Below are 15,270 nucleotides of genomic sequence, written 5' to 3' on the forward strand. Positions count from 1 at the left end.
AACTCTGGGAGAATAGGGCTCTGAGCTGGTAGGGCCTTTACATAAACTGTCTGTTATCCATATATAGTGCATGCGTGCCTAGTCACTTCAGTCTTTGTGACCCCATAGACTGTAGCCCGCCAGGCTTCTCTGTCCATGGGATTCTCCAGGTAAGAATACTCGGGTGGGTTGCCATGCCTTCGTCCGGGGGATCTTCCCGACACAAGGATCAAACCCACATCTCTTATGTCTCCTGCATTGCAAGCAGATTCTTTACCTGCTGAGCCATCAGGGAAGCCTCATCCATCACCTCCCCCTTTCGACAACAGAGAAATCAATTGTAAAGTCACAGGCACAGAGCCCCTTTTAGCTTATCCAGCTGCTGGGAGCCTCTTCTTAGGGGCAAGCTTGGTTCCGTAAATGAGAACCAGATTATCCAAACTGCTCTGGGGCCAGGGTGCTGGTAATGAATGCCTCCAAACTGGATTTTAGAGAGCCAGAAACTCTTAGGAAATGAGGCATTTTGTCAGTTGCTCAGAGACTGGCCTCAGACGACTCAAAGGTGACGCCTAATGTCACTATGGGGAACTACACAAGAATCCTAAACAGTGGTTCTGGGAAAAGGGAGCCTCCCTGGATCCTTGTCTTTCATCCTTTTCCAGTTAGCTCTGTGAGGTTCTCAAAGAAGAAGCCATGCTAAACAGGGAGAGCTTGCCAGGGTTGTACAAAAAGATCCTCAGACTCAAAAACCTGCCCAAAGTGAAATGAACACATCCTTGGCCATGGGATGCTATAGTTTTTCTCTGTCCAAATAAGCTGGTGATGATTTCATGAATACGTTCTTCTCTGATTCCTTTCTTTTTTTTTTTTTTCCAGTAAAATTCACATTACTAACAAATCAGAACACATAAGTCAACAAGCTGTCAGATTATCTAAAAAGAATGACCCCCAAAAATGTCACAAATAAGACCTTTTATTTGTCACCATGAAAAGTCTGAATTAGAAAAAAAAAAAATTACTGGAGAGGTGGCTCACATCCAACAGTTTGTTCAGCTTTACTACCTGTCTCATGCCCGGTAGCTTTTCCAGAACTGCTACCTTCACCGTGTAGCTCCATGAGTTTTTCTAATTCAAATTTGGGCTTCTTCAGCATTTTTACTTTTCTAATAGATACATCATGGAGTGGAAAGGCTGGCAAGAATTTTCTATGTTTTTCCAATGCTGTCTGAAATCAATGTATTTTTTAAATTATTTATTTATGCATGGTAGTTTTGGCTGTGCTGGGTCTTCATTGCCACGCTCAGGCTTTCTCTAGTTGTGGTGAGCGGGGGCTACTCTTCATTGCAGCATGTGGAGTTTCTCATTGTGGAGGCTTCTCGTGGCGGAGCACAGGCTCCAGGTGCACGGGCTTCAGGAGTTGCAGCACATGGGCTCAGTAGTTGCGGCTTATGGGACTCCAGAGTGCAGGCTCAGTAGTTGTGGGACATGAGCTTAATTGCCCTGTGGCATGTGGGATCTTCCCTGACCAGGGATTGAACTGGTGCCCCTGCATTGGCAGGCAGATTCTTAGCCACTGCACCAAAAAGGAAGCCCTGGAATCAATTTCTTGACCACCTTTTTCAAGTCGTTTATCTGCACCTCTCGGGCCATGATTTCCATCAACCTCTTGCAGGTCTGGTGGACCTTTTGGTGCTGGGCATAGGAGCCTTCCAAATCTGATTGTTGCATTTTTTAGTAAAACCCACACAGAACAGATGAAGCAAACAACCATGGATAATCTTGACATCAACATGAGCTTCAATCATGGTCTGCCATTTTTTTAACCATGGAGCATATTTTGTCAATGATGAGATCCAGGCCATGGAAATTAGGCAGTTTTGTGCTGAACATCCTCAGTAATGAGTCTGAATTTTCTCAGTGCAACTTCATCATCCTACAGACCAACAAGGGTCACTTCAAAAACACAACCCTTGAGGCCATCAGATACGATTTTGGTTCCTTGAGGTCTCATAACAAATGTTGTCCCAATATTTCTTACACTGAACGCAGCTGGTGCTTTCACATCATACCAATCTTTCTTAAAAAATGGGCCGACTGCTTTCATCTGGGTTCCCTTTTTACCACCTTTCATGAGGCTCTTGTTCTTGTCGACTGCCATGGTGCTGCTCAGAGAGCCAAAAGACTGATTCTTTTCTGACAGTATTTGCTTAATGACAATTGCACTTGAATAGCAGGAACCTTGGAGAAGGAAATGGCAACCCACTCCAGTGTTCTTGCCTGGAGAATCCCAGGGACGGGGGAGCCTGGTGGGCTGCCGTCTATGGGGTCTCGCAGAGTCGGACATGACTGAAGCAACTTAGCAGCAGCAGTAGGAACCTAAAACCTTTCTGGAGACTAACATTTGAGGAGGGCCCTTCAGTTAGTTACTGTGTTAGATGTCACAGAGTCCTGCTCCAATCAAGGCCACTATGGTGGAGGCATTTCCCTCCATAAACCGGAGCAACCTCTCTCATATTAAAGGTGGAAAATCAGAAGCCACCATATAAATATATATATATGGGCTTCCCTGGTAGCTCAGATGGTAAAGAATCCACTGGCAATTTGGGAGACCTGGGTTCAATCCCTGGGTTGGAAAGGTCCCCTGGAGGCGGAAATGGCAACCCACTCCAATATTCTTGCCTGGAGAATCTCCATGGACAGAGGAGCCTGGCGGGCTACAGTCCAGGGGGTCACAAAGAGTCTGACATGACTGAGCGACTAAGCACGGCATTGCACTGCAGTCATTCAGATCCAGGTAGGAATCTGCTCAGTCTTTTACCAGCTGTGTAGCCAGGGACACATTCCCTCATCTCCCTGAGCTTCAGTTTCCTTGCTTGTAAAATGGAGATGATTAAACCTATTTTGGAGAAGGAAATGGCAACCCACTCCAGTGTTCTTGCCTGGAGAATCCCAGGGACGGGGGAGCCTGGTGGGCTGCTGTCTATGGGGTCACACAGAGTCGGACACGACTGAAGTGACAGCAGCAGCAGCAAACCTATTTTGCAAGATTGCTGTGTAGATGAAATGAGATGTCATATATTTGGTAAGTGTTAATGTTATTTCCATTATGGGTATTAATAATACTTCAGTTCAGTTTAGTTCAGTCATTCAGTCGTGTCCGACTCTTTGCGACCCCATGAATCGCAGCACACCAGGCCTCCCTGTTCATCACCAACTCCCGGAGTTCACTCAAGCTCACGTCCATCGAGTCAGTGATGCCATCCAGCCATCTCATCCTCTGTCCTCCCCTTTTCCTCCTGCCCCCAATCCCTCCCAGCATCAGAGTCTTTTCCAATGAGTCAACTCTTCGCATGAGGTGGCCAAAGTACTGGAGTTTCAGCTTTAGCATCATTCCTTCCAAAGAACACCCAGGGCTGATCTCCTTTAGAATGGACTGGTTGGATCTCCTTGCAGTCGAAGGGATTCTCAAGAGGCTTCTCCAACACCACACTTCAAAAGCATCAATTCTTTGGCGCTCAGCTTTCTTCACAGTCCAACTCTCACATCCATACATGACCACTGGAAAAACCATAGCCTAGCCTTTGATATGTGCTGCCTTTTTAATCCTTACAACAACCTTAAGAAGTCGTTAATATTTCTATCCCAATAGGACAGGAAAAACTGAGGTCTGGAGAGAATGGTCAACGTCATGTACTAATACGTGGCCAAAGTGAGATTCAAATGGAGGCCACCAACAGCAGAGCTCCCACAATGAATCACTATTCTATAGTGGCTGCTGCATGTAATCATTTAGGAGACCCTTCAAGATTGAATATACTCATTACAAAATGGGCAAAGGATCTGAACAGATATTTCTCCAAGGAAGATGTACGAACAGCCAATAAGCACAAGAAAAGATGCCCAACATCATTAACCATCAAGGAACTGCAAATCAGAACCACAATAAGGGCTTCCCTGGGGGCTCAATGGTAAAGAATCCACCTGCCCATGCAGGAGACATGGGTTCGATCCCTGCTCCAGGAAGATCCCACCTGATGTGGAGCAACTAAGCCCGTGGGCCATAATGACTGAAGCCCTGGTGTCCGAGAGGCTGAGCTCTGCAACAAGAGAAGCCACCACAATGAGAAGCCTGTGCACCGCAACTAGAGAAAAGCTCCTGCTCACTGCAACTAGGGAAAAAAAGTCTGCATGCAGCAACGAAGACCCAACAAGGACAAATGAATAAGCACATAATAAATTTTTTTTAACTTGACATATAAGTAAGTTTTAAGACCTTCGTATTTGGCACATAGCTCACACATATCAAGTAATCCTTACTGAGACACACATCACAATTTTTATTCTAGGAAAGCAGAGTTCATGGACCAGGTCCCAGGACAGATGCCAATTGAAAAACTAAGAACTCACCAATGAACGGTGACTTAAGCACCTCCCAAACACCCTACCTCTGATGCTGTCACATTTAGGGTTAGGATTTCAACATGTGAATTTGGGGAAAACACAGACATGCAGACCACAGGAATCTACAAAAGTAGAAAGTAAAGACATCTGCTGATCTAGTGAAGAGATTCCACCTTGCCTTTCCCAAAGCTCTCACTTCCTGTGAGGAGAAGGTAGGAATGCTGTGTCACACACTTCCAGGAGACAACACTCCCATCGTCTTTCCTGGGAAGGTGGCCCCCAGAATCTGAGCAGGCATAGCCTATGAGGTTGTAAGCTGCAGGTTTGAGCAGAGGAGATACCCAGTGAAACAAAGGATCCTTACATTCATCTTCATATTCTCAAAACATCACCTTCACCTCTCAGGGCAGCATTGATCACTACCTGGGTCTTCACAAACTGATAAATGGTTCGTTCCCCAACAGTATTGTAAGCATTGAAGGCAGGGAAGATAACTTATTTTTCTTGGAATCTTGGAATATTTATAACCACATAAACAATTACAAGTCAAAACTTCAGACACATGGAGTGGTAGGCTGCATAAGAGCCCTCCAAAGAAAAGTGATACCTTACATGACAAAAGGCACTTGGCAAAATGAGTCTGCAGATTGAGTTAAGCATCTTGTGGTGGAGAGATCATCATAGACTCTCCAGATGGGCTCAGTGCAGTCATAAGGGTCCTTATAAGAGAGAGACAAGAGGGTAAGAAGCAGAGAAGGAGGGATCCCAACAGGAACAGAGGTTGGAATGATGGGGGATCATGGGCCAAGGAATGCAGGTGACCTTTAGAAAGAAAGGGCAACCCTAGAAAAGGCAAGGCAATAGATTGTTCTCTAGAACCTCCAGAAGGAAGGCAGCCTTGCTGACCCAATTCGGACTTTCCATCTCCAGAGCTATACGAGAATAAATGTGATTGTTTTAAGCCATTTAATATGTGGTAATTTGTTACAGCAGGATAGGAAATACACTTGGTGCCATCTTTCTCCTCTTTTTCTCTCATCATCTTGGTGAACACTGAGTTCATTGATGTAGTCCTTATTAAAATGAATACATGGAAGGTACTATTAGTACCTTCCATTACTGGACTTCCCAGGTGGCTCAGTGGTAAAGAATCTGCCTGCAATGCAGGAAACACGGGTTCAATCCCTGGGTGCGGAAGATCCCCTTGAGGAAGAAATGGCAACCCACTCCAGTATTCTTTCCAGGATAATCCCATGAACTGAGGAGCCTGGTAGGCTATAGTCCATGGGGTTGCAAACAGTCAGATACAGCTAAGCATAATTGTCCCAACAGTGGCAAGCTATTATTACCTCTATTTTACAGGTAAAGAAACTCAGGCTCAGGGAGATTATATAATGGAAGGTTTTTTTTGTTTTGTTTTTTGGTTCCCAACAGTAGAAAGAGACTCTGGCTAGCAAAAATGCAGAATAACCCCAAGCTGCATGAGTCATAGAGGAAGTACCCTCTGGGCAACATGGCAGCTACAGAATATGTGTCTTCACTGGTGACACTTTGACCTTCAGTACACCTTCTTTATGAACTTCTAGTCTTTTCATTCATGAAATATCTGTTGAGATCCTAACTATATGCCAGGCCCTGGGCTAAGCGCTGGGGATATAATGCCGAACCAAAAACCAGGCCCGATTCTTGCCCTCATGATGCTGTGATGCTTATAACCAAGCGAGAAAACACATTAATCAGATCATCACCCTGAAAGATGATATACTGCAACTTACTAAATGCTGTGAATGCAAAATTCTGGGAGTGCAAAGGACAGGGGCGCAACAGGTGAACTGCTGTGTGAGGAATGAGTTGTTGTTGTTGTCAAGAGTAGGAATGGAATGGCCACTCACTTCTCAGTGGTGTCCTAGATGATAACAAAACTTTAAAAAATGTTTATTCCTGTTTCTCTGTATTTAGTACCATATTTGTATTTAGAGAAATACATTCTCTGTCTCTGTATTTAGAGAAAGATGCAGCAACACCACGTGGAACTTCTTACAGATGTTAACATTTTTCTGTTATTTCCTTATTGTGTTTATTGTGATAAACTGTATATAACATAAAATGTACCATTTTAACCATTTTTAAGTGAACCATGCTGTGGCATTAATTATATTCAGCATATCCTACAACCATAATCACTTTCTTTTTCCAAAATTGTTCACCACCTCTAACAGAAACTCTATATTCATTTAATAATACCTTCTCAACCCCCCTTCCCTCCAGTCCCTGGTAACCTCTGTTCTACTTTCTGTCTCGATGAATTTGCCTCTTCTAAGCACCTCATATAAGTCAAGTCATATGAAACGTGTCTTTTTGTTGGCATTGTTTTCAAGCTGCATCCATACTGTGGCATGTATCAGAACTTTATTCCTTTCTATGGCTGAATAATATTCCATTGTATGGAGGTATCACTCTGAGCCTGCAACCATTCAAACACAGTGCCAAGCCTTCCAGTGACTTTCTTCTCTGGACACATCCCTGTTTGTTTCTCTTATAGCTTCCCCATCTGTAAAATGGGAACATTTCTGGAAGAGGTCCCCCTTCCTGCAACAGTTTTGATCCATGATTAGTTGAACCCACAAATGTGGATAAACTGCAGATACAAAGGGCCTACTGTACTCCATCCAGCAGCTGAAATGCACCTAGGAAAAATGTTCAGAGACCCACAGTCCTCCAGTCCAGGCTGAAGCAGGGCTGCCAATCCTCCTGCCTCCCCAGGGCAGGCAGGCAGGAGAAATGACAAAAGCAGGCTGAACATTAGAAAAACAACAGATGCCTGAGGATAAGTGGGAGGCAGTGGGGAGGGGTGGGGACTATGGAGAAGTGGGAAGAACCCGGTACTTATCAGCTCCCATCACTGCCATGTGGGAATATGGGCCCAACGCTGCCAGACTTTCTGGTAGAAGATGCTGGAAATCTGGATATTTATGTGAATTTGCTTGATTTAATTTAATTTTTTTTTTTTTTGGCTGCACACCCCACAGCATGTGGGACCTTAATTTCCCAACCAGGGATCAAACTCACATCCTGCATAGGAAGTCCTGTCTTAACCCCTGGACTGCTGGGGAAATCCCAGAATTTGCCTGATTTTAAATACTAGCAACTAATTTTGAATATTAAACACAATACAGCCAAATAAAACATGTCTGGTGGCTGCATATAAATTGAGGGTGCCCAGGTCCAAGAGATCATTACTGTGAAAAGACACAAGACCAGTGCCTCTCCCTTGTCAGGAACAAGAGCCATTGGTAGAGGGTGAAATTCTGTCTAAATTGCTGTGTGGTCTTGAGGGTCCTGAGGTCCATCACTTCTCCAGGATGAACTTCAGGATCCTTAATCTATGAATTGCCAGGGTAGACCAGATGTCCTCTAAGATCTCTTCCATTTCCAATATTCTAATATTGGACCTTCTTTAAGAGTTTTCCCCAAAGAGAACAGAAGGGACCTCTGTTTCTTTTTGTTTGTTTGTTTCTTATTTTAACTGTAGTAAAATACATATAGCACGGGCTTCCCAGGTGGCACGGTGGCAAATAATCTGCCCGCCAATGCAGGAGAAGTGGGTTTGTTCCCTGGGTTGGGAAGAGCCCCTGGAGAAGAAAATGACAACCCACTCTAGTATTCTTGTCCAGGATATCCCATGGGCAGAGGAGCCTGGAGGGCTACAGTCTATGAGGCTGCAAAAGATTCAGACACGACTGAGCAACTGAATGAATGATGAATAAACACATATCATCTACCATTAGTGGGACGTCATGCATTTCTGACATTGTGCTGCAACTATCACCATATCTAGTTTTAGAACATTTCTTCACCCAAAAGAAGATCTGTCTTCCATGTGCCTGAGTTTCAAGGAAAAGGAGGCTTTGATCTTTAAATGTATTGCCTTCAGAAAAAAAATCAAAATCCCTTGTTAGGTGGGGTGCTAGAGAGAGGAGAAAGAGAAGGAAAATGGAGCAAGTCAGTGTATGAGGTGGTAGCTTGGGTCTCAGGGGCACAGCCAGGCAGCCAATGGATGCAAAGAGCAAGGCCAGCTCCACTCTTCTGAGGTCTCAGAGGAGCCCTCACCACAGCTGAGCACAGACAGAGGGCCCTTGCTGCCTTGAGCCCAGCTGTTATTTTGCATTCAAGTACAAAGCATTTCATCAAGCAGAAAAGCCCTCCCTGAGTTGACAACTCCCTTTCCTCCCACAGACACACTACCAGGATTCAAGGGAAGTGCATCCATGAGTCCCAGGGGACACAGTTGGGGGGGACCCTCACCTGAACCTCTAGAGAGGCTGGAGGTTTGAGAGCCCTACACGTGGTAATGACAGCAGCCTCCAAGTCCTTCCCTCATTAGCAGGAAAGAAGTGAGAGCAGCTGGCCCTCCAGCCTCCCTTTCTATCCCCAGGGTGTTGGGGTAGCCAGTCTCAGGGTGAACTGACACATGGGGGACACAGAACAAGGCTGTCCGTGAGGCTCATGTGCCCAGGTGAAAGACTGAGCTCTTCTGAAATGATCTTATTGGTGTCTGTATGCTCTTCCTTTAATGAAACGACGCTGAAAGTAGATGGGAGTTGTAAATTGTTGTTTGGTTTTCTTTTCTTTTTCTAATATTTTTTATTTGGGCTTCCCTGATGGCTCAGATGGTAAAGAATCTGCCTGCAATGTGGGAGACCCTGCTTCAATCCATGTGTTGGGATCTTCTCCACTCTATTTACTTATTTGGCTGCACTGGGTCTAAGTTGTGCCATGTGGATCTAGTTCTCTGACCTGGGATCGAACCCTAGCCCTGTGCATTGGGGACTGCAGAGTCTTGGCCACTGGAACATCAGGGAAGTTCCTGGTTTTCTTTTGTTTTAATTTGGCATAAGGAAAAGTTGGCCTTGTCCTTCACCCAAATTGTTGGAAAATTCACAGAATTTTGTGAAAGTCTAAATTCTGGTGAGACCCTGACCTACTTGTGACTAAGAGTAGCCCCCGAGCAGGGAGGGTTACGTAGACCCTGCTGCTGCTTTTAATTGTTCTGATAAGGGAACATGTCAACCCTTCAAAAAGTAAAGAGAACAACATAACAACCCTTGTATACCATCACGTGGCTTCAAAAATTATCAACTATAGGCCAACGTGTCTTTAGTGTGACCCCCACTCACTTCCTCCCAGATTATTTTGAAGCAATCCGTAGACATCATACCATTTTGACTGCAAATATTTCAGTACGTATATCTAACAGGTAAGGACTCTTTCTGAGAAAGTTTAGCCGCAATACAGTATTATACCAATAATTTTAAAAATTGAAGTATATTTGATTTACAATATTGTGTTAGTTTCAGGTGTATGGCAAAATGATTCAGTTACACATATAAAATTTTCCCAATTCTTCTCTAATACAGATTATTGAAAGATGTTGAATATAATTTGTTGTGCTCTATAGTAAATCCTTGTTATGGACGTGAGAATTGGACTATAAAGAAAGCCGAGTACTGAAGAATTGATGCTTTTAAACTGTGGTGTTGGAGAAGACTCTTGAGAGTCCCTTGGACTGCAAGGAAATCCAACCGGTCCATCCTAAAGGAGATCAGCCCTGGGTGTTCATTGGAAGGACTGATGTTGAAACTGAAACTCCAATACTTTGGCCAAATGATGCGAAGAGCTGACTCATTTGAAAAGACCCTGATGCTGGGAGAGATTGAGGGCAGGAGGAGAAGGGGAGGACAGAGGATGAGAGGGTTGGATGGCATCACCAACTCTATGGACATGGGTTTGGGTGGACTCCGGGAGTTAGTGATGGACAGGGAGGCCTGGCATGCTGCGGTTCATAGGGTTGCAAAGAGTCGGATACGACTGAGCAACTGAACTGAACTGAACATATTTCTTAATATCATCAAATATCTTGTTAGACATTCCACGACACACAGACACTCTCGCTCTTAATTTCTTCAAATCAGGATCCAAATAAGATCTGGGTGGGACCTCCCTGGTGGCCCAGTGGCTAAGATTCATTGCTTCCCATACACGGGACCTGAGTTTGATCCCTGGTCAGGGAACCAAGATCCCACATGTAGCAATTAAGACCCAGTGCAGCCAAATAAATAAATATTTAGAAAAAAAAAAAAAGATATAGGGACTTCTCTGGTGGGCCAGTAGCTAAGACTTCATACTCGCAATGCAGTGGGCTTAGGTTCAATCCCTGGCCAGGGAACTATATCCTACAAGCCACAACTGAGAGTTCACACGCCGCAATGAAGATTAAAGATACCACAAGACTCAACTAAGACCCCGTGCAGCCAAGTAAATAAATAAAATAGTTAAAAAAAAAAAAAGATCTGAATAAGGCAATCAGTTGATATGCTTCTTAAGTGTCTTTCAACCTACAGATCCTCCCTCCATCCCTGTTTTTTCCCCTTCCAATTTATTCATTGAAGAATTTAGGTCATCTGTCATTTGTCCTAGAATGCCTGTGTGCAATCATTTCACATCATCCATGGCCTCTGTATTTCCTATTAACTGATTATATCTACAGATTTCTTTATATTTAGGTTCAGATTTTGTGCCAAAAAAAAAAATTTCAGAAGTGGTGTTGGGTGTGTGTTCATCAGAGGCACACAATGATTGACTTTCTGTGGCATTAGTAGCCATGGATGCCAAGATTGATCAATTCATTAGAAGCGCTTCAATATTGTATTTGGTGAGGTCATCGGGTGACCAGCGTCTCTGTTTGCTTGTGAGTTCCCCAGTGTTGGTACCTTGAGTCCTGCATCCCAGGAAACCACTCCATCCCAGGGAAACCAAGTCGGTTGGTCACCCTAGGTGAGGTTCCATGTTCTCAAGAAGTGATTCTTCCCATAACCTCTCCTTCCGTTTGCCATACCAGGCAGAGAACTCAGACCAAACGTGGTAACAGACCAGAGAATGCAGGGGTAGGGTCACCATACTAAGCAGTCAGTCTTGGGTGTGGCTGACACCTTAGTGGCTGCGCACTCAGCTTTCACTTCTACCTTCCTTGCCTCACTCCGATTGGTTTAGGTGGTGCTCTCTCCCCACAGTCCACGTGCTTCAGGTGAGCTAACCACAGTCCCAGCTCCAGGCATGGGCTTTCTCTTTCCAGAATCAAGGCCCATCAGTGCATCCCATTCCCTAAGTCACAGCGTGGGCCAATGAATCGAAGAAGTGGTTTGTTAGGGGCTTTTGGGAAAACATTCTCTCTCTTATTTTCTTCTCTCTCTCTTTTTTCTAACATACTATGAACCATTTCAGGTACACGACTGAATGATTTCTAGTAAATTTACTTAACTGTACAACTATCACCACCATAGTTTTAGAACATTTTCATCACCTCAGTAAGGGCCCTTATACTCATTTATAGACAACTCTAGTCCCACTCCAAGCCCCAGGCAAACACTAATCTGCTTTCTGTCTCTGAATTTGCCTCTCCTGAACATTTCACACAGATACAATCATACAATGCATGGTCTTTTGTGGCTGACTTCTTTTACTTAGCATGTTTTCAAGGTTCACCTGCACCGTAGTAGATATCAGTACTTCACTCCTTTTTATCACCAAATAATATTTCATCATAAGGATATACCACATTTTGTTTATTCGTTCATCAGTTGATGGACATCTGACTTGTTTTGACTTTCTGGCTATTATGAGTAATGCTGCTGTGAACATTCTTGTACAGGTCTTTATGGGGACATATGTTTTCTTTTCTCTCACTTATAAAATACTTTGGCAATTGATGGATCAGATGGTAAATTTAAGTTTACATTTTTAATAAACTGCCAAAAACTGTTTTGTGAAGTGACTACCCCATGTTATATTCCTACCACAAACGTTCGGTGGTGGTGGCGGTGGTGGTTTAGTCACTAAGTTGTGTCTGACTCTTAGAACCCCTAAACATATAAGGGTTCCTATTTCCCCAAATCCTCACCATTTGTTATTCTTTTTTATTATAGCTGCCGTGATAGAAATGAAGTGGTATCACATTATGGGTTTTTAGGGGGGTAGTTTCCTGGGGGCGTTTTTGGTCTCACCACATGGCATTCAGGATCTTAGTTCCCCAACCCAGGATTAAACACGCGCCACCAGGAGTGGAAGCTTGGAGTCTTAACTGCTAGACTGCCAGGGAAGTACCTCATTGTGGTTTTAATTTGCATTTCTGTAATAATGATTATTGTTTGGCATCTTTTCATGAAATATTTCCTTGCTCTTAAGAGCAAGGCAGAAGAAACAGGAATCTTGTTTCTTCTAAACAGCTGTGAGGTCCAGGACCTTCCCATTATTCTAGGACAAAGTGACTCAGAAGAACAGCTTCAGAACACTGATGAAACAGTACTCCAAGTCCATCCAACCTCCAGACTTCTTCCATCACATGAGCCAAGAAATCCTTTCCATTGTTTAAGCCAGCTTGATTTGGATTTTCTGTAACTTGCAGTTTATTGAATAGAGTAGAGAAGGACACATTCCCTTATCTGAGGCAAACACGGGGTATTTGGAGGGAACTTTGCATACTTGCTGAGGTGAAGACTAAGAATTCAATTCAAAGAACACAAAGGACTTGAAACAAGGAAGCAACTGCCTCCAGAAGAGACATCAAGGAATAAGAACAAAGGAAGGTACAGAGGGACTTCCCTGGTGGTCCAGTGGCTAAGACTTCACGCTCCCAATGCAGGGGGCCGGGGTTCAATCCCCAGTCAGAGAACTACATCCCACATGCCACAACTAAGAGTTCCAATGCTGCAACTAATAAGATCCTGCATGCCGCAACAAAGATAGATCCCACATGCTATAAACAAGTAATTTTTAAATGTATTCCTAAGTAAAAAAATTTTAAAGGAAAGTATAGAGAATAGTGGGGGCTTCACTGGTGGCTCAGAGGTTAAAGCGTCTGCCTGGAATTCAGGATACCCGGGTTCAATCCCTGGGTCGAGAAGATCCCCTGGAGAAGGAAATGGCAACCCACTCCAGTACTCTTGCCTGGAGAATCCCATGGAGGGAGGAGCCTGGTAGGCTACAGTCCATGGGGTCACAAAAGAGTCGGACACGACTGAGCGACTTCACTTTCACTTTCTACAGAGAATAGTGGGGAGAAAAGAACACTCAACTGAACCACAATCAAAATATTATTTTAGCTCAAACTAAGAAGAATGTAAAGTTTCTTCATGAGAAAGTACAAGAAATTAATATCAGAATGAATCCCATCGTATAGAACATTTAATCCATTGTGTGCCTTTCTATTTAAGTTATTAAAGTTGTAGAGTTTTCATTCCAGAGTATAGGTTCAGTCATTCTCTATTTATCCTTTTCTCATCTTAATAAAGACCCAATAGCCCAAATGTTAGCTAGACATTGGATAATTAATACCCAAAGTTGGATAGATTCAAAAAATTGAGAAAATTATATCTTTAATAGCAAAATAAGAATCCCTTCTAGGGAGAGAGAACAGTCTTATTGGTTGTTGTTATTCAGTTGCTCCATTGTGTCTGACTCTTTGCGACCCCATGGACTGTAGCATGCCAAGCTTCTCTGTCCTTCACCAACTACTGGAGTTTGCTCAAACTCTGCCATCTAACCATCCCATCCTCTGTCGTCCCCTTCTCCTGCCTTCAATCTTTCCCAGCATCAGGGTCTTTTCCAATGAGTCAGCTCTTCGCATCAGGTTGCCAAAGTACTGGAGCTTCAGCTTCAGCATCAGTCCTTCCAATGAATATTCAGGATTGACTAGTTTGATCTCCTTCCTGTCCAAGGGACACTCAAGAGTCTTTTCCAACACCAAGGTTCAAAAGTATCAGTTCATCAGCACTCAGACTTTTTTATCATACAACTCCCACATCCACACATGACTACTGGAAAAACCATAGCTTTGACTATATGGACCTTTGTAGGCAAAGTAATGTCTCTGTTTTTTAATATGCTGTCTAAGTCTGCCATTGCTTTTCTTCCAAGAAGCAAGTGTCTTAATTTCATGGCTACAGTCATCATCCATTATGATTTTGGAGGCCAAGAAGATAAAGTGTCACTGTTTCCATTGTTTCCCCATCAATTTGCCACGAAGTGATGGGACGAGATGCCATGATCTTCATCTTTTGAATGTTGAGTTTCAAGCTGGTTTTTTCACTCTCCTCTTTCACCTTCATCAAGAGGCTCTTTAATTCCTCTTCACTTAATTCCTTTTATTGGTAAATGTGACTAAATAAGTGCATGGGTAAGAAAGTGAGTCTCCACTTCTTTCTCAGGCTTTGGGGTACTAAGGCTTTGGAAGAAGGGGAAGCTACTTTAAAAAAGAAAAAGAGAAGATGCTGGGGGTGAATCTTAGAGGGAGAGGATGGGGGGCAGAGACAGGAAGAGGAGAGGAGATAAACCGTCAGTAAGGTGGTAGAAAGCCATGCACTATACGGAAGGACCACTCTCCATTATTTCCCCTAAAATCTCTGCTTTATTGGCTGTTGTGGGAACTGAAGAAGTTGAGTTCACATCAGGTGTGACCTGGTGTGGAAAAGACACGGCACATAGACAAACCAGAACCCCAAGGGGCAGGGAACACCAGGAAAAGGTAAACTTCCTGGAAAGAAACAGAAAATAAGAGGAGGACTTTGGGTTTCCACATTCCCTGGGGTGTAAGATGGTAGGTGTTTCTAAGACAATTTCATATGTCATCTATCCCTCTTGTAGTAGGCAGGCCCCCAGCTGGTCTATGAGTTACCACGTGTGCGTGTGTGTGTATACTAAATCACTTCATTCATGTCTGACTTTTGTGACTCTATGGATTGTAGCCTGCCAGGCTCCTCTGTCCATGGAAATCTTGAGGCAAGAATGCTGGAGTGGGTCATCATGCACTCCTCCAGGGGATGTTCCCAACCCAGG

The 15,270-nt window shown here is 43.8% G+C and overlaps 1 protein-coding gene and 1 pseudogene across 2 annotated transcripts in view; both read right to left on the minus strand.

The window, feature by feature from the left end:
* The window catches only part of TNFRSF17 (TNF receptor superfamily member 17), a 131,174-nt gene that overhangs the window by 36,985 nt on the left and 78,919 nt on the right, over window positions 1-15,270 (minus strand). The window lies entirely within an intron of this gene.
* LOC102286712 (small ribosomal subunit protein eS1-like) lies at window positions 995-2,137 on the minus strand (annotated as a pseudogene).

This window comes from Bos mutus, chromosome 25 (genome assembly GCF_027580195.1).
Source record: "Bos mutus isolate GX-2022 chromosome 25, NWIPB_WYAK_1.1, whole genome shotgun sequence".
NCBI classification, from domain to species: Eukaryota; Metazoa; Chordata; class Mammalia; order Artiodactyla; family Bovidae; genus Bos; species Bos mutus.